At 42.4% G+C, this 20,167-nt stretch overlaps 1 protein-coding gene across 3 annotated transcripts in view; it reads left to right on the top strand.

The window, feature by feature from the left end:
- The first annotated feature begins 3,055 nt into the window (after window positions 1–3,055).
- Window positions 3,056–20,167, top strand: part of nexmifb (neurite extension and migration factor b) — a 66,521-nt gene continuing 49,409 nt past the window's right edge. For 2 of the 3 annotated variants that reach the window (XR_012598403.1, XM_074673851.1), the window contains exon 1: window positions 6,196–6,775. The gene's annotated coding sequence lies outside the window, so the exon portion shown is untranslated. Of the gene's footprint in view, window positions 3,228–6,195; window positions 6,776–20,167 lie in introns of those variants that run through there. The other variant, XM_074673852.1, reaches the window with a different exon arrangement.

Raw genomic sequence — 20,167 nt, 5'->3', positions numbered from 1 at the left:
CGCTCATCATTTATATTCTTTCTGTCTCATTAACATTGTACTGCGTCAGTTAACACAAACAAAACGGTTTCCATTTCAACTCCAACATTAAATATCAACTTATGAGAGCTAAAACACTTTGATCGCTGTATTTCTATCACATTCAGTTCAGCTAGCAGTGCCAAACATTTAAAAACACAATATACAGCTACATAGGGCATTGTAGTAGTACACAACAAAAGATTAATCATAAGCAATTGTGATCATCATTTAGCTGTTAAACATTTTATAAACAATCATAAAACAGACAGTAGAGAGAATATTCATCACAGTCATTCATTAAAGGAAGCATTTTTAGAATTTTCAGTAAAGGAGTCTTTTCCAAAGTGCCACATAAGCGGAGCACTCAAGAAGTGTGTAGCTTAATTACATTGACTGCACATGGCACATTTGTACCTATTTGTTCTTGCTCCAAGGAGTCTATATCTTTGTCTAGAGGGAAGAGGAATGAATTCCTCTGAGAGTGGGTGGTCAGAGCTAGACAACACTGACCGAGCCGTCTGCACAAGTTGTCTGTCAAAGATCTTTGAGAGAGGGAGCTGCAGCATGCCAATTATCTTGTTGGCTTCTGTGACAATTTTGGAAGGATGATTTTTGTTTTTGTACTGTAAGGATGCTATAAAATGAGAGGAAACAAAAAGTTTAAAGGATCTGTAGAATAAAACCATCAAAGCAGTAGTGTGGTCTCTACAGGCACTTTTTTCCCTCCAGTTTTTGGATGTTTTTAGATTATAGCACAAGTTTTTATCAGTCAACTTCTTCCGAGATCAGACATTACTTGCCCTGACTGACTGAGGCCTGGGTGATAAAAACCCCACAAGTCATTTCACTGCTGAGGTTAAAATCAGATGTTAATTAAAGGATGAATTATGTGGCTCAAAAGTTTTAAGAGGTGAGGAGAAGTCTGAAAAAAAAACAACCAAAAAAAAAAAAAACAACTTTTGAAAGGCTTGTAAAAAGACTTAAGATATATCATTGTGGGAACAATAATAGACCCCCAAAAAATGAAAATGTGACAGCTCATACACTAAACACAGAACCACTAAACATGTTTCATTATGCTAACACAGTAGGATATAGGAGATAACATAAATATACTGAAATCTACTGTCAGCTGAGAGTTTGAATGATATTTTGTTTTTTTGAACTTGTTTTAGTTTGTTTTATTTGTTTTTTTGCATGATTAAGTATCCTCAGTCTATGTTGCATTGTGTTCAGAGAAGCATGCTAGTCATGTGGATCAAAGACCAGGCTCCCACTAGACACTGTAGCAAGAATCCTTCCACTGGAAACTTTCTCCACAGCATCACAGGTTAAACCTTTTTTTACTTAAACAAACTTAAGACACTTTCTTTGAATATTCTCAGGCTACATAATCCCAGAGGAATGAGGGCAAGATGTGTGGCCTGAGGAAAAAAAAAAAGAATATGGTTTATCCCTTAAAATTTTGCTAATTTATTAAGTATGTTTCCAAATGACAGGGCAACTATCTAGTATATGTTTCCTTGAACTCACACTCATTTGAATTTGATTTGTTGATGTTTTTATGTATTACTCCTCATTTTGATTCATCTCTTTATCTGTTGTGCAACAGCTGATATTAGTTGATGTTTTAATGTCTTTAACCCATGTTTACTGGTATCTGCTTTATGAAGAGAGAAAACTGTTTGAAATTTGATGCTTATATAAATGCTAAATCACTATCGCTCAGTAATTCCTGTGTGCAAATGTCATTAATTCAGTTGGATTTAGAAAAAAGTTTCTGCTTCATCGCAGCATTTAAGGATACAATCTGAATGACGAGGTGTTAACAAACATTTATGATGCAGATCATCTTTGTTTTCTGTAAAGGTATAAAAACCTGTGCAATAAGCAACACAAAAATATTCTTCTCACATCAATCTTAGGTTTTTTAAATAACTTTCTGCCTCTAATTTATCTTTAAAAATGATAACAGCAGAGCAAAAGGTGTTTTGAGAAACCAAGGCAAAATTTGTGTTACTATGGAGTCACTTTGAGGTTCATTAGCATGGTTCTTGTTCCTTAAGAGGAGAGTGAAAACATGTCTTATAAAATAAAGACTTGACATCTAATAAAAGGGATAATTTAGAGGTACTGAGTGTGTGTGTGTGTGTGTGTGTGTGTGTGTGTGTGTGTGTGTGTGTGTGTGTGTGTGTGTGTGTGTGTGTGTGTGTGTGTGTGTGTGTATCTGTGCATTAACCGAGAGAAAAGCTCAATGACAACAAGCCATACCAATTCATCTTTCTATGTGATAGTGGTAATGATGTGTGTGACCGAGCTGCAGCAGAAGGACAATTTCTGTCTCATTTTATTGGAGGCCATTACAGCTCAATCATGTGTTCACACAACAAGAGGTCAATCTTTACTTTGAATACTTTGTTTTTTTTTCTCCTCACATATTAAGATTACACAGACAAAGACTTTCTCTCTGGTGATAACAGCAACTGAAGGCCATCAAGATGTCTGCATATTTATTTCCAGAGGTACACTCCCAAATCTTCAAGTCCTGCAAGAATACTTGAGCTGAAACAGTCAATCAAATGGTCAATACAAGTAATCACAATGATGTTTACAACCTTTATTTAAAAAAAAAAAAGGGTTTTGCACAGCAGGCAGGCAATGAAATCAAAATCAAAGGTAAAGATGAGAAAATATTCACCACTTTGAATGCCTTACACAGGTAGGTGTCAGTTAATGTGCTGCCCCCTTTATTTGGAACATGTTGAGAAATGAGAGCTGAAGAAAAATGAACTGATCTCTTTGCGTGATTTTATAGGTTAAGTCTTCAGAGATGTCCAAAAAATATAAGACCAACATTAACAGGAATAATACTGCTCAATAATTTCTTTTGGACCTCTATCTGGATCGAACCCTCTCCTGTGTTGATGTTTTGGAACGTTTATGGGCGGGGGGGGGGGGGGGGGGGGGCGTGGTTACAACAGCCAATCACAGCACAGCCAGTGCGCAGGTGACTTTGCATGTTGCTAGTAGCGAGTGGAAGAAAGTACCGGCGATGGTCGTGGAAGTATTACAGAGCAAGAAAAACACAACCAAAGTGAAACGAAACGCCAAACCGATAAAGTTTTTTTTTCACTTTCACTCACTTTCGGGAACTTAAAGAGCTGCAGGAGACGAAGAGCGACGCGAGTTGGCTTTCTGCTGAGCAGGTATGTGTCAAATAACACAGTGATTAGCTTGTGCTAACATGCTAACATGCTAAGTCAGGTGCACGGCTTTCAAGTCTCTCCCTCGTAGAAACGCGAGGCTACAGGTGGTTGCTGGGCGAGTGAACATTACTGACGTATCTTGGTCGGAAGCAGTGGGTGTGGCTTCCACTGGCACTGAGCCAAGGTGGAGGTGCCCAGGGGGGTATTCCACGAAGCTGGCTTAGCTCAAAGCCTGGCTTATTTGGGTTAGCCGCGCTAACTTTAGCGAGAGTTGGGTTCCACAAACGAGGCTTAGGGCTAGCGTAGCTTGGTAACCATGGTAAATTAGCCAGTGCGACTAGCCTGGTCCCGGTCAGGCTAAACGTCAGGCTTACCTTAGCTGCGTCTCAGAGAAGGTCTGACCGGCTTCTAAAAGACGCCTTGTGAACTGCAGGTGTCACATTAAATTAATCTATACCTGTAATATTTGATGTTTTTGTTCAGAACCATAAACTGAGACCTTTTGGTAACTTTTCTGACACCTGCTTAAAACCCAAAAAGTCAGAAGGATCGTGAGGCTCCGCTTTCACGGTCCGTATTCATACTGAAAATCAAGATCAAGCGAGCTTTTGTCCTTCAGCTCCACGGGAGGTTTCCGTCCTCCCTGAGCTCGCTTTAGGACACCTGCGTGATCCTTTGACAGGTGAACCGCCCCCAGTTATACTAGACTGGAATAACCGTGAGTTAAGACATGTCAGATAGTAGACTGTCTATCCACAAAATAAGAAAGTTGGTGGCTGAGAGGTTAGAGAGTAGGGCACAGCCGCACGGTGATCCACGTTTCATTTGCGGCGTGGGTTCGATCCCACCAGTGGTAACTATTTGAAAATAATTGATTTTCTTTCTTCTGTCTCTCTCGAAGTACAGTCAACATATAACACAATAAAGGCAGAAATTGTCTTATGATATAAAAGGTGACAACAGCCACAATTTTCCATAGAAATACCCTCCTTTACCGTTCTGGTCCGTTCTGATCATGATGATAATGTAAAGGTGATTCCACATGGTGAGATAGCTTTGTGTCTTCCTCCTTATTTAAATATAGGGCACTGTATCACTGACACATCTCATCTGACAGCTGAATCATCTCTAATGAAAAAAAATGACATCTCATCTACATGTCTTTTTCTGCTGTTTTAGTCAGTGTTTGATGAAACATCACCCCATGAAGTATATAGGCCTATATATATGAACAGCTTTAATTTAATCAAGAAGAATCTCCTCTGGGCCACAGCAGTGTGAGGAGCTTCAGAGTGAGAAGAAAAAGGTCATCAAACTCAGCAGAAACAGTCAGTGTTGATTTGACACAAAAGCATGATATTCTTGAACCAGCAGCGTCTCTGGCTTTAATTATTGCCACCGTGTTACCCTTTTATGTGATTTTCACCTTGTAGTCATGATACGACTCTATGAGGGGTGTTTTCTCCGCTGAGGGAAACGTCTCCGCTCTCGGTTTTGACATGATTTGGTCATTTCGACAATCGACACGTCGGGGCTTTTTATCTACCGCGGACGCGCGCTTAGCCGCAGCTTGGATCAGCCTGGCTTGAATAAGCGTCTCTGAAAATCAGCTGAGCCTCGTTAGTGGAACGACTTGCAGCTAAGATTGAAGTGGCAGCTTATTCAAGCCACGCTTACCGGCGATAGCCCAGCCTTCTTTAGCCAGCTTCGTGGAATACCCCCCAGTTTGAGTTAGTGTTGACTTACAAGTAACCAAAATTCCTGTAGACTTTAATTTTAAAGTCTACTTTGAAGGCGTTATAGAGGCAGAGAAACCCAGCTGCATACGCTCCGCTTTATGTTCTTGTGGTTTTGGGTAATTTTGACAAAATTTCCGTTTTTTTCTGCTGTCATGCACTTAAATGCTTTGTGGACATGAATTTTGTAGGCTACTGTTTGTGTGGCTATTGTTTGTAGGTCAGGCACTCTGTACTAGCCTGCCTATCTTGGCCTGTAAACTCTTGAAAGGAGAGTTGTTATCCTGTTTGAATGAGGTTTTGATTGTAGATGTAAAATCCTAACATTTTCAAAAAATCTTTTCCCCCGTACATAAAATAATTCCTAACCCTGCTATAAAAGGGCAATAAATATTCTTAGCTCAATAGAAGTTTTTTTTTTTTACCGCTCTGTTTACAGGGGATGACAGTGTAAGCAAGAACTCAAAGTTCCACACAGGAGCTTTAACGCTTTTTGTAGGATATAATGTGCCAAAATAGAAAAAATGAGACATTGAGTACTTTTCAGTGGTCTACCAAAGGCTCAGAAGCAGAGCACATGCTAACTAAAACCAAAATGTGAAAAGAGAAAACTAAATCAGTCATCATAATGTTTTTTTAACCCATCTTTTCCTCCAATCATTGATTAATTGCCAAACTTATTCATTAAATGGCTTTAAATGGCTGACAACTAATGAAAATACTGCTACCTGTCCGTTTTTAAAGAAAGGTGTTTGGGCACAGCATGCTTAAGATTTGTGCTTAATTTAAGTCTTCACTTGACTCATCTAGCTCATACTTAAAGGACATTTACAGCAAACTTTATTAGTATTTTTATTCTTATCTTTGTAACAGTTAATTGAAACACCTCATGATTCACTTTTTTTTTAGTATTTAACACTGTGTCATTTATGTATATGAGTTCATTAGGGCTATTTCAAAGAATTTGCAACGTGTTTTCTGTTTATTACAGTTTCAGATCCCATAAGGACAGAACGTTTGACAGAGAGAGAAAGAGGGAGAAAAAGAGGGAGAGAGGGAGACTCTTTAAGTCAGTCTAAACACTGCTTGCAGTCCGCTGAGTGTTGCAAGTGGGCCTATCAGCCAGCACAGGCATACATGAGTAGCGTATTCATTATTCATGTCATTGCAGTTGCCCTGTTATGATACAGTCCTATTTGGAGTAGGCTACCTGATTTGCTCAGCGCGTCCGTCAAAGCAGTGCGTGGCCCTGCGTCGGCTGGCTGCGCGCGCTCATAGGTCGGACCGAGAAGAATCGGAGGGGGAGCAGGCAAAGTGCGCGCCTACGAGACTGCGCGTCGCAAGGAGGGGGAGAGGTCCAGCTGCAAAAAAAGGAAGAAAAAATACGCCGTGACAATGGCAACATCAAGCATCTCGTAAAAGCTTGATAACAGGCGAGGGGGCGCCGCGGATCGGGAGTTTGAGAGGCGACGGCCTCTGTTTGTCCCGAGAAAAGAGGCGATATTAGGACATGCTGGCTGCCCGATAGCGCGTTTCCTGGAATACGAATTCTTCCGTAATTGAAAATGGAGCGGCGGGGGAGAGGAGAGTCGCGCTGTCTCCATCATTGAGAGGCGCGTCCACCTGCTATCACTGGAGGCCCGGGCTGCTGCTGCTGGTGGTGGCGGGGAGAGGGAGGGTGGGTGGGGGGAACATGCAGGGGAAGTGTTTGCATTTCGGGGGAAAGACGCATCTCTGATACTGTCCGAAGCGGCTGAGGAGGATCCCATTGCGGCGGGGGAAAAACGCAGTTTGGGCGCAGACGCTCCGGAGGTAGGCAGTGAAAACGTTATTATGCTGCTGCTGCTCAGCGTGCTGTGTGTGTGTGTGTGTGTGTGTGTGTGTGTGAATTCAGCGAACGAGCTCTCTTAGATATGCACATGACAGCTTCATTTAAACACTCAGATTTATATTGCTGCCTTGCTTTGCTTTGATCCGATCGGACATTTTTATTCAAAGGGAGAACACACCAAGCATGCGGTGTAGTAGCTGCCCTGCCTCCTCGGGACAGCTGTCGTAGCCTACATTCATTCGTCTCTGCTCCATCGATTACCCATTCCCTGCGAAAAATACCCCCACTTCTTTGCAGCAAAGGCGATGACTTATTCGCTTGGGGCCCCGAAATGAACCCCAAACACAAATGCCACGTGTGGTTGTTCATATCGAAGCACTGTTTGTATGTTTTGAAGCCAAACAGTGGCCTGTGTGAGGACGTCATTTTGAATCAACGCTGTGTGCATCCCGAGCAGTGCTTCCCAAAAATGAATAAGGAATGAATAAAAGCAGAATAATCCATAGTCTAAACTAATGAATAATTCATGAATGGGCTATAGAAACCCAATGGGATAACACATCATCTTATAGCTAGGCCCCTCCACTGTGACATAGCGAATAAATGATTCAGACGGTTTATAAGCACAAGTTCATCAAAATTGGCCTGAACATCACTATAGCAGAGCACGCACAGGTGCAGAGAGCCATTTATGAATGCCTGCACTGTCGGGTCACTAGATCAGTAGCTTACTGTGTCTGCTCCCCTTTAAGGATGCCTCATGACAGATGTTTACTGGATGGCCCAGGCAGCCACAGTGCAAGCCAGACAAGCTGTGTATACTGAAGAATAATGAGCTGCAGCCCATAATAATATCAGCCTCTGTGCTCTGATTCCAAGGAGGTGCTAGGATCAGTTGTTAACTTTTGATTCAGAATGGGATTTAATTGGATCAAATCTTAACAAGCTTGGGATTTCCTGGCTGGCGTTTATGGAATGCTTGCAGAATGGGACTTTCAAAATAAGAAGAGGATGACACATTTAACAATGTTCTCAGGGTACAGATATCGTCCTAGCCCATGTGTGGCTTTTACTGGTGTGTATGGTTGTGATTGGTCTGCATTTTGTTTCTTATTTTGGTTGAAAGACACAAAAAGTCATATTCATATGTACATTAGTAATGTTTTTTTATTTTACAGTCTGGATTATGGTCTACATTAAAGGATCCCCCACAGAACAGAAATATAATGTCAAATTTTGATACAGCTGTTGTAGGTGTGTAGTGGGCTGTCTGTGTACATGGTTAAAATTTGCTTGATAAAAGTGATGTTAAACTTTTGGAAGTTTCTATCTGGATTTTGTTTCTTCTTGGATAAATTTATATATATAAAAAAAAAACAACAAAAACAAACAAAGAAAACCTCCTGTCCTTCCATTCTGAATTTAAGTTCCTGTTTGATAATTTACCTTAAGATAAATCTTAAGTAATATTTTTAAAAGTGAAACAGAAATGTTTTCAAATCTTCAGCCGGCTTTTTGTCTTTGATCAGTTGTTAAAACAACAGTAAGGCATAACTTTTGAGCGCAAGTTGTTTTCCACATGTTCTGTACCTTTTCACTCTACAGTTGTGTCCTCATTGCCAGCTTGGCTCTGCACACCAACATTTAGTATGAAACCTTTTTGGCCTTTGCAGTCTGCGTTTTGGTTCTTTGTTGGATGTTTATTTAAAAAAAAAAACAAAAACAGAATGTAATCTGAGACTTGTTGAGGTATTTGTCGGGAGCTGTTGGAAAACTCCCGTCACTACCCTCTAATGTGAAGACAGCAGTGTTAACCAGATGGAAGGCCATGCATTGATTGAGTCAAAGAGAGCCCATAAGAGAGCCAAATTGAGTTGACATGCTGATGTGGGAGTCATTATCATGTGTTATCATGTGTGCCATCACACCAAAGGGTCCGAGGCCATGTGACGTCCAGAGATGGCCTTCTTGCTCTTGATTTAAGATAATAGCCATCCAAACTAGAATGTGCTTTATGTATAACAGCATCTTCATTCTGTGATGTCCCACCTTGGTTTGTTTTTACTTTGTCTTTACGTACTTTGCAACACAGCATCTCCTCTCGTGTGATGATCTGTGCTCAGTTGAAATCTGGTGAGAAATTGAGCCCAAAGACACATTTCAACACCATGGCTCTGCTCCACCGTAGCAAGGACAGTGCTGGAAGCTTTTTCTGGAAATGTGTTTAAAATGCTACCCGAGCGTTATGTTGCTGCAATAAAAACCAGCAGCTTGTGTACATAGCCTCTTATCTTCCCCTGCCCATGTGTGCTCTGTGGCTTCTCCTCTGCTTCAGCCTTAGGCACATGTGTTGGGCTTCTACTATGACCATGTCTATCGAGTGGGAGAGAGTTTGGATTATACAGAATGTACTGATCTCCATCAATTGTCCTTTTTTTAACCATGTGGAGTGGTTATTCATAAATGAAGGAGACAGGTTTGATTCAGATTTTGTATTTCTGATCCCTATAACAGATTAGAAAAAAAGGAAAGGAACCTTCAGGACACAGCGCTGCAGTAAAACAATGTTTATTCATGTGACAGACCATCTTTCAATGTAAAGGTGTTAGCTGTTAGCATGTACTGTACATTCAGACTTCTATAAAAAGGTTAGAACATCTCATTAGGCATACAGAAGGGGGTTTCCCTGCCTGTACAGAGCCCTGCTGTGTTTTTTATGTCTGCCGCTTCCCTTGCACATTGTATCACTACAGTACAGGAGCACCTTGGCTCCATCCCAGTCTTTGCAGAAGCATGCTGAGCCCATCAGGACTGTCTGTAGATTTAATGTCAGGTCACTGTATGCGGAGACCCGCTGCGTCGACCCAAGCCCCTGCGTTTTGGGCTGTGACATGCTGGCTGTGGCCCAGCAGAGGCACTCGTTCTCTGTCCTGCTTCTGCTGCTGAGTTCTGTAATTAAAGACAGAGGTAAGTCCAGGGGAGAAGGCTGGGCTCTGATTGCTTTTCATGGCCGCGAGCAGAGAGCTGCAGCATGTCCTGAGGGACTGAGGCGCTGCTGAGCTCATTGCTGCCTGCTTTGCCCCCCCCCCCCAGACAAGAGCTGCTCCAGGAAGACACACACGCACACATTTGTAGTCACAGGCTACTGGCATACTCATGCACACACACGTAAACAAACACATTCTCTTGCACACATACGCAGAAAGTGGCTGAGCGATGCAAAAATTACATCTGTAGCTGACAGGCAAACTGTGCTAATCTACTTTAAAGAATGCCCCGTTTTTAGCAAATGTGTGCCAGTTCGAGGCGTGAAACACTGAGGCAAAACTGTTACAGCGCAGTCATGTTATGAATTAGAATCAGCGCCATCAGGAAGACATTTAGGATCTCTGTCTTGATTGGCTGCTGCTTGACTGAGCAGTTAATTTTCTGATTGAGCTGGGTGTAGATGTGAGCAGAGGCTGCTTGTGGTTGTCTTGGACCAGCACTCTGCAGGGGGAGCTGAACCCCCCTCCTCCTTCACGAACTGAGGAGGGCCTCTCTGCACTCTGAGGCGCCTGGCAAACATGGACATGCTCACATATAGGATCTGGGTGGGCCCCAGCACTTTAGGAAGAAAAAAATGGCCTCCACGTTCTCTTTTTTCCTCTGGATTCATTCATTTCAGCGGGCTGGATAAAGCACACTGAAACCATCACATGCCTTACAAGTCCTTTTAGAGAGATTCCTGTGGATGAACACTTTGAGGATGGCAGGCTTGAAAAAACAGAGAGGAAAGCAGTTGGATGCTGCTTGAATGCCCGGTCCAGTGTTCATGAATTAGTTCTGCCAGGATAATTAAACTAGTGCATCAGGATTTCTGTCATTAACAAATAAAAGTCCAATTAAACCTGGGCCTATTAAACCACTTTTCCACGTTCCCTTCTTGATCTCAGTGTGTAGGCTGCTGGTAGCCACTGGGACCACAAGCACCCGGGCTTGACGTTTCATAGCTCATTTCCTGCTTCCACATCAGACCCATTATACAGAACCCCACGTATTATTACAGATGGATAGATAATGTGAAATTTCCCCTGTTCCTCCTCTGCCGCTCTCTCTCGGGCCCCCTCATGTTCCAACTCGTGGGACTCTTGGAGCAGATAGCGAGATTGTGACACAGGGAAATTTGAAAAGGAGACGAAGGAAAGAGGAGGGGATTTAGTGCAGTGGACACAGGTGCACTGATATGAATGGTGTGAAAGCGACATTTTCACAACATGACTTGGGAGGGTGGAAGCTATATGACAGGGCTGGATTTTAATTGGTTTCACACAGTGTGCTCCCATGCATTGTTCCCTTTGTAACGGCACACACAGTGACAATAACATCACTTCTTTTTTTGTTATATAATAACCCTAATAGATTCATCCCCTCTTGTCTAATTTGAACTTTATTTTTATTCCTTTGAAAGCCCCGTATTCATGTTCTGCTGGATGTATGTGCTGTCAGCATCATGAACGCAGGAATAAAAAGCCACCTTCATTAGCCGAATCTTTGATTTGGTGCATGGGAAAATGGAGAGAAGGAGATGAAAAAAAAAGAGGTGGATGATGAGAAAAGAAGCACAACATAAGGAAGGATGTATACTGTCAGAGAGGAGCTGCAGAGAAGAGGGGGGTTGGACATAGTGGGAAGATTAGAGGAAAAGCGCTGGATAGACGGAAGGAGAAAGGGGACAGAAAAAAGGGAGAGACATAGTTACTGTAGGTGGTGGGGGTTCAGGGTGCGTCCTCCCAGCACCACCAGTTGGAACAAACAAACGGCCGTGAGACATACAGACAGAGCTGTTTCTAATGGGAGAGAAGCTCGCTGTGCCCTGGATGTTTCCCTGCACCTTTCATTTTCTAAATGCTGTTTTGTCTGTTCACCACTTAACAAGGCAGCAGAGCCTCAGAAAAGAACCATGCTTTATTTGCTGCTGTACATAATTACCAGCCATTCAAGACAGGCTTGTTTTCTACTCTAAACGATGTTGTGAATTTATGTGCAAATACCAGACAGGCTATATTTTGCTGCAAATCTTTTCATGGCACACAAGTTGAGTGTTTGAAATCTATTGCACTGCTTGCGTCGGGCCTATGATTTGTTGTAATTCATTTCACTTTAATTGTGCTGCTGTTTGTGAAGACTGCGCCATTCGTGCCCTAATCAAACATTAGTGATAATTGAATGGAATGGCTGTTCCATCACACGTTGCGGCTGATGCAGAGCGCGGGACGACAAAAGCCTGTTGAGCAGATGCAATAGACTTCCTGTCAGATACAGTCAGCTGACGATTGGCGCTTTACTTTTCATTTACCATTGAACGCCTCAGGCAAAACATCATCCATGCACAACACATCTGAGCAGGAGTCAAATGAGAACTGTTTTTGAATATCTTAACACCCAAGATTGTGAATTGAATTGCATACATGAATTTCAAGTTGGATTTGACCCTGATCTGTTGGATGATGTTGCTGATGATACAACAGCATGACTGCTATTCTTCCACGAGTAATAATTATAATCATTCACAGCTAGTGGTCCTTGTCACCGGAGTGGGGCACAATGGAAATAATAATTAGGACTTCTCATTTCTGATGCATCACAGATGAGTGCGTGAAGTGTGTACTGTGGCTCTTTGGCTCCTAGGATGTACAGCTGTGTGTTTTCCTGCTTGTTTGTGTGCTAGCTGCATGCCCCGTTAAGATATTCCTCTGGCTCTGGCTTTTTCTGCTGCTTTGTGACTCCACTTTTTGTCAAACACTCACACACACACACACACACACACACACACACACATTTGTTTTATATTATGACACTGACCCAGTCTTTGCTGTCATAAAGAAGCAGTTAATTGTAGCATAAAGAGACATGAAGGGCCAAGATGCCTGCTTCGCCCCTGACAGCAACACTCACTGATGTGCCAGAGCTTTGTCATGCACAAATACACATTTTTCAACTCACTATCTCTCAGTGCTCTTCTAACCCATTTCCCCTAGTCATCATTCAGCAACACTGTCAGAATACAGCCCGCATATATCACAGCAGAGCCACTAAAACGCTCTCCACAAGGAGTCAAATATGCACCTCAGCGTAGCCGCCGCTGATAAAAGAGCTAATTCATCATTTAGTCACACAAAGCCTCAGAGATTCTTTGTAGTATCTTGTGTACAGCTAGAATTCAGCAGATCTGGATTTTGCTGAATAATTTCCAGGCTGTCTGTGTTTGTTCCAGTTCTGTTCTTGAGAGTATTAAGCATTGTTTTTTATTTGAATTACACCATTTCATTCGTGTATGTATGTTATTTATTTATTTACTTTTGATAGTTTTGTGAAATGTATTTTTTTTGCTGATTCCATGTATGAAAGGAAAGCAAAGGTGATGTTTTCTGAAGCTGTGACACTTTAAAGTGAGGAGTGATGCCTTGGTCATGAACCCTTTTCCAACTCTTTAAAGCCAAACCTGGCTGTCATGTATTAACCATAGACTGTACATACCCTCCTTCTGATGCGCCGCCATCTTGTAAAATTTGCAGTCAGTATGCGCACTGGTAGAATCTGAGTAGAGCTGCAGTAAAACAAACAAACAAACAAACAAAAAAAGTCTAATTTTTTTCTTTTGACAGATACTATTCCTGATAGAACTATGCAAGAACTGCTGCCATCAGTCTCTGTGAAATGTGACGTAAAACCTCGTCTTTTAACATCTAATACCAAATGAAAAAGACACTTCTCAGAAAAAAAGAGGACTTGAACTCAATGCAGCTCATTAATACCTTCATATCACCACACTTGACAAATGTGAAAAACCTTTCTCTGAGGTGTATTTATCTTCTGTCGTTTAAATTGTTGACCTATCCCACAGCCAGTCCCCAGGGGGAGCGGAGTTTGAGGAAGCCTCACTTCGAGCCGAACGAGATGACGTCCATTTTTTGTTTCAAATCAGTCAGTTACTTTGCCTCATTTCTTATAATGGATTTAGAGGTAGACTGATTAATCTGATTAATGACATTTTTGAATAATCTTCAGGGGTTGATTCTTACGCTGGCAAGGCTGATTGACAAGACCAAATGATAACAGGATTTTCCCATCCTAATTCGCTGTATTTCTTCAAATGCTAAACAAGAACAACAAAAACATCTTAAAGGCATAAAAATTAAATAAAGTAATAATAATTATAATAATAATCAGAAAAATAATAAACACTGTCTGAGCTAGTCTTCAACTATGGATACTAAAAGCCTAAGCCTGGTCAACCACAGGATTTTAATGGTTGGGATTATGATTAAGGAAATTAGGAAATGTGTCTCACAGGAGTTCAGCTCCTGTTTACTTGCTTTGTGTTAAAATTTAGGGCTGAAATGATATGTCAACCAATAGTTGATCACTCTAGCATTACTTTAAGTGTGTTCTCTAGTTACAGATTCTACGTAAAAATACTTGTGGTCTGGATCTTCAGCATGCCAAGTGATCTGGCTTCCAACTGTGGTACTTTTGTAGACTGAGTTGTATTGAGTGATCATGTTTTCAGGCTGTGGTGAGCAGGAAAAACAAGCTTTTGGAGAGCAAAAATAAATAGATACTGAAAACTGTTTGCATCTTTACAGATTTCTGTATAACAGGCAAACACAATTCTTTAACGATCAAACATTTTGCATTAATTGACAGATATCTTTGTGTGATGAGAGCCAGTCAGTCTTTTAATGTCCTGATATGAATACCTCAGAAGTATCGCTACTCAACGTTGGGTACGTTGGGATGGGTACCTTTCACATTCGAAACGATACGGTACCGATACCCGGTACCTGGCAATTGGTTCCGGTACTCAACGGTTCCAATTTCTGGTACTTTTTTTGTTTATGTGGTAAAAAATAGCAATTTGTTTAACAATTTTTTTTTTTACTTAACATATTTATTCTTCAAGATATAACCTTGCAATGCTGTGTTCACGTCCAGCTTGGAAAATAGCCTACTCTCTCACTACCTCACAGTCACAAGGATGCATTTAGGTACCTAAACATGGTACCTTTTGATTCTACGTGAACCGGTACCCGGTACTTTTGACAGAATTTGGTTGGTACCTATAAAAGTACCTAATTCAGTACCCATCCCTACTCAACGTTACCAATTTTTTGGTACTTTTGTGTGTTAATGTGGTAATAATAAATGTTAATTTGTTTGGTATTAAAATCTGATAGTTTTTAAATTAAATGTATTTATTCTTCAATGTAAAAACTTGCAATGCTGTGTTCATGTCCAGCATGAAAAATCGTCTACTCTTCCACTCCCTCACAGTCACAAGGATGTGTTTAGGTACCTAAACATGGTACTATTTGATTTTACTTAAAACAGTAATCAGTACTACAGATGGTATTCGGATGGTACCTAAAAAAGTACCCATCCCTACACATTCTTAGCGGTTGTCTCCTTCTTCTCTTCTTGAGGGCAGACTAAACAAAGCCCACATTGAACATCTTCAAATCTTGCTTTTACTTTTATTTCACTTTTTTAAAATCTGTATGAGAAAGTTGTTTCTCAGGAAGTTCAAGTAAATCATAAGAAAATCTGTTTATTTTTTGGGCCCATTCCACTGACATAAGCCTCTGCGTGACTTAATATCTGCTGTTTAACTCAGATCTACTTTGTATCACAGTAGATATGTAACAGACTGAGAAATGAACACTTATATTTTGTGTATTTTACGAACTTTTGAACATTTGCACAGGATTTAAAAAGTTAAGCCCTTATAAAAAAAAATGTTGATTTTAAGGCTTGAAGTTAGATTTTTTCATAAAGTGGAATCTTATGAAAAACAAAGAAGAAATGTTTTTCCCACATCTGTTTCATTGTGTCCAGTGATCTAAACAATCTCCAGTGTAAGCATTTTTTGCTCTTTCTGTTACTTTCACAATAAAGAAATGTTCGGTCACTAATGGCTGAATACTCTGGGAGTGTTGCATCTCCAGGTATTTGCCTTTTATATTCAAATGACGCTGAGTATAACTGGCTCCTTTGAGATCTATCTGGGGTGCATATAAACTGTATACCAGTGCATCAGCACTCCTTTTCCCCTTTTGTGTGCAATATTTGGGATTGGCTTGTGGTTTATTTATGCCGGTAATTCCATTGAGAGGAACTCATTGTCAAGGGAGAGCTGTAGTCTACAGTATGTGTGCATACTTTACAGCTATATGATCTAATAGGTTTAACACCAGCTATCAAAGATGTACGCTGCTGCAGTGTTTGGACTTCAGTGATGAGGCCTCTGGAGAGGCAAAGGAAGGTATATATATGCATCGTGTTTGTGTGTGATACTGTGTATGTGAGTGTGTGTATAAATTATCTGTTTCAGGGGCAGCCAGTGCTTACAGAGGCCCTCTGTGCTGACTGTTAATCCCCAGGTGCATGGAGTCCACCTGGACTCTGTAACCTGAAAGAAAATTAGCAATAAGAAACCTCCGTCCTCCTCCGGCTTTGATTCTCTACAACTGCTGAGACAACAGGGAAGGCAGTGCCAGGATGCCAGTTGGAAATATGAATGAGTATGTACATATGTGAACCCCTGAGCTCTTATGTGGGCACGAACGTTTGTTTTTCTGCATGGACGAGTAATTCTGCATTCATACAATAACACAGTTATTGTGTGTTTTTTCTTCTTCTGTGGTACAAAAATGATAACAAGCCAACCCTGTTATTTGGATACCACAGCATGCCTACGAGGAACACATATTCACAGGACAAAGGCTCCATTGTCGAGAGAAAAGTAAAACATTTTGTAACAATTTACACTTTGACTCCGTCTCTGGGGGCTTTAGGAAATGTTAATTTAAGCCCCCATTATAAAATGTATTTAAACCAGAGCAAGAATTAATTCCATTATTCTCTGAGGCAGCCGGGGTTTTCTGTATCCGTCGAGACGGTTCTGCTGCTCCCTCCTGAGACCTGTGGGTTTTCCCATCACTTTTAAAATCAATTACCTTTCTACCTCCCTCGCCTCTCAGACTCTCTCTGAGTACTCTCCTCATATTCTTCATTAGAAAACCCACCACTTCACCTATAGCTTGCCACCAACACCTCAACCCAAACTCTGTGTTTTTAAGTGTCCATGGCACATATGAGTGCTCTCACTGATTTACTAACACGTCTTAGGTATAGCTCTTGGTCTGCACAGATTGTTCCTTGCCAGCTTTTTTGGTCTTGCAGTATCTATACTGTGTCTCTGTCTCAGATATAAATAGGAAGACAATCTGTGGCTGGGCAAGACCTGTTAGCCCAGTGTGACACTAAAGCCACAACAAAGACTCTGCTGTACTGCTGCTGAGGAGCGGCTGCAGCCCTCGGGAGGGATCATGTTATCCTCCCTTGTGCGCCATCTCACAAACATCTCAGCGCACTAACTGAGGGGAATAAGCTTGGATGGGCTTGACGGCTGCTTCCTATTTTAGTCATCGGCAGGTAGGCGGATGAGTTGAACTGCGGAGGATCTCTGTGCAGCGAAGTCTTCGTCTAATTAGTTTGTCTAATTATGTCTTTGTGCTGGAAATTTCTCAAATTAGTGGTATCGTGCAGAATGTGAGCATGCTCATTATGGTTGTCATGAGAATTGTTGCGGTGGCTGGAGAAGTGAAAAGAAAGGGAAGAGACAGAAAAAAAAAAAGAGTGTCACCAGAACCAGACGCTCTCCTCCGTCCAAAGCCGCTTCATCCAACACAAATATCTTGTAATGGGAGACTAAGTGCCACGGTCTGTCTCAGGAACTTTGAGAGGATGTTACTTTTGCATATGAGACACTCAGCAGCCTCCTATCCTTCCTGTGCAGGAGGAGAAGAAGGTGTGTGAGTGTGCATACCTATTTGTAGCAGACCACAAAAAGGTCCCCTTTGATTTTCCCCCCTTGTGTGTCAGCTGCAAGAGTGTCACAGCATCAGGGATGTAAGTGTCTCACACGGAGACACTTTTTGATTTTCCCTCCTTGCAAGGTGCCACCACATGAGGGATGAAGACCCCCTCCCCCTCCTCCTCCTCCTTGCCATCACTCTCAACTCTGCTTGTGGCCACCAACTGGGGACAAGCCCTTCCTTCTCTTCATTTTAATCTGCCTCTCCTCTTTCTACACCAACTTCCTTCTCTCCTTCCTTTTTTCACAGAGCTTCCCTTCCATCCTTCTTTTCCTCTCCCCCTCTTCTTCTCCCATTCCCCCTCTCCTCCTCTCCTCCCCCCTCACTTCTGGGCCTACAGTAATTGGTATTCCGAGTGGCAGCTGGGATCCATACAAACACGACAGACAGAGGGAGAGGGAGTAAGGCAGAGTGTGTGTGTGTGTGTGTGTGTGTGTGTGTGTGTGAGGAGCAGAGAGAGAGAGACAGAGAGACATGGAGAAAGAGAAAGCCAGCAAGTCAATACGCTGGTTCATTAGAGCACTGAGTCACAGTGGCCGCTGCCTCGTTTGTTTGTGTTTGTCCAATACTCTGTCTTAAGCAGAGCCCACCGCCTCGGTCCGCTCACACTGGCAAACCTGACTGCAACACACCCCAGGCCGCCTGGCCGTCTGTGATATGAGCTTTTCTGGGCCTGTGAGTGTTTGGACATACCAGCTTATGAAATAATTACCAAATCAATAGCTGTGAATTAAGCAAAGCTCGGCCCTCTTTTGTGATTCTTACCAACACAAGTCCAACTTCATGCCTGGAAGAACCACAGCCAGTATGAAAATTGGCATCAGCACGCCTTTATGTTATTCTACAGTCAGACCGCGATTGAGTTACGCTCCCATGCCTAATTATATGTCAGAAATATGTGATATTTTTGACTGGATTAGCCGAGGTGTTGATGAGACAGGCGGGGACAAGAAAAAATAGCAGGTCTGTTTATGGGGATGTAAAGAAAACAGGCCAGTTCTTTAAAAAGGAATTAAGAGACGAGAAAGACAGAGTGAGAGTGTGTGTGCATGCGTGTGTGTGTGTGTGTGTGTGTGTGTGTGTGTATGTGTGTGTGTGAGAGACTCCATCAGGACACAAAAATAGGATTCTGCAGTTATTGAAAATATGAAAGTGGATGTTCCCAAAAACAAGAGGGAGGAGTGTAGCACGGTCAGGGCGAGCTGAGAGCAGACCACTTGTCAGGATATTGAAAAAGAGAGGAGAGGGAGGCAGGTTAAGAGAAAAAGGCTGAAATGACCCGCTCCTCTCGTCCAGGCGTGTTTATTTTGGAGGAAGTAGTAATATGACGGCGGCTTTGTGGTTGTCTGGCTGAGGCCGCTGGCTCCCAGGGCCCTCATGGTGCACAGTGACCTCTCATTACCACTGCTTGAGGGAGCGTGAAACGGGGGAGATCAGTCCAAAGGGCAGCTGTGTAGATGCGCCTAACCTTTTAAACCATCGGAATACGTCAACCATACAAATAACTCATTAACCTTATCCATTTAAATGAAAAGCTCTTACTTTTACTCCGTCCTCCCTCCACTATTAGATTTGTTTAATTGGCCATTGCACGTGATGAAAATGGCACGTCCCTTTGCAGTGTGGTGTGGTCAAATCAAACCATACAACCAGGCGCAGGGGATTTGGCCCCTTTTGGCCCCGACACTTAACAAAGCTGGCTTAAGACTCTGGGGGAAGGGAGAGAAGGACTGGAAGGCCGGGGAAGTGATAGCATGTTAGCATGTGTGTGAGTGTGTTGTTTAGGAAGCGGCCTGCGGCTCTGTCCAGCAGCACAGGAGAGCATTGATTGGAGGAGCTCAATAGCTGGGGCCTTTTAATCACCTCGCTCAGAGGCTGCATTGTCCCGCAGGCCTGGAGAATAAGCGCTGCTAATACCCCTGTGCATATGCACACAGCCACTGACTCCCAGGGCTCCGCAGCGCCTTGCAGACCCACACAGCCGCTAATCAATAGGCCTGATTACCTGCAGGGAGGCAGAGTGGGCTTTGTTCTCATTTGCTCACAGAAAAAGCTGGCCCCACTTCCAAACATCTTACAAACCTGTGGTATGTCATCACTCAAAGATGAGAGTCTGTTATTGTGATGTGAATTTTAGGATGCATCAGGCGGTGTCAGAAAGACAACATGCTTGATCCTGGAGTCTGGAACAATGTGCTGTTCTGACCCAGTTGTAAACAAAACATTTAGACTTACACATCAAGCGTCTAAAAATGTCATCCCTCTCGCTCTCACTTTGCGCTGTGCACTCTGTCTCCTTCTCTCCTCCTTCTCTTTCACCCCCTCCCTCAATCTGTCTCTCTGCCTTCTTGGCTGTCATATCTCTTTATACTGTTTAGAAATGCTGTACATTGTGTTACAGGGTTGTGACTGATAGCCTGCCAATTTCAGCTGTGGCACATCAGAGCGGCTAAC

The sequence above is a fragment of the Halichoeres trimaculatus genome, unplaced genomic scaffold, assembly GCF_033239565.1.
Source record: "Halichoeres trimaculatus isolate MK-OKI-2021-1 unplaced genomic scaffold, fHalTri1.1 fHalTri1_scaffold_7, whole genome shotgun sequence".
Lineage (NCBI taxonomy): Eukaryota > Metazoa > Chordata > Actinopteri > Labriformes > Labridae > Halichoeres > Halichoeres trimaculatus.
The sequence above is the reverse complement of the archived record's forward strand: the minus strand, read 5'-3'. Positions and strand labels throughout refer to the sequence as shown.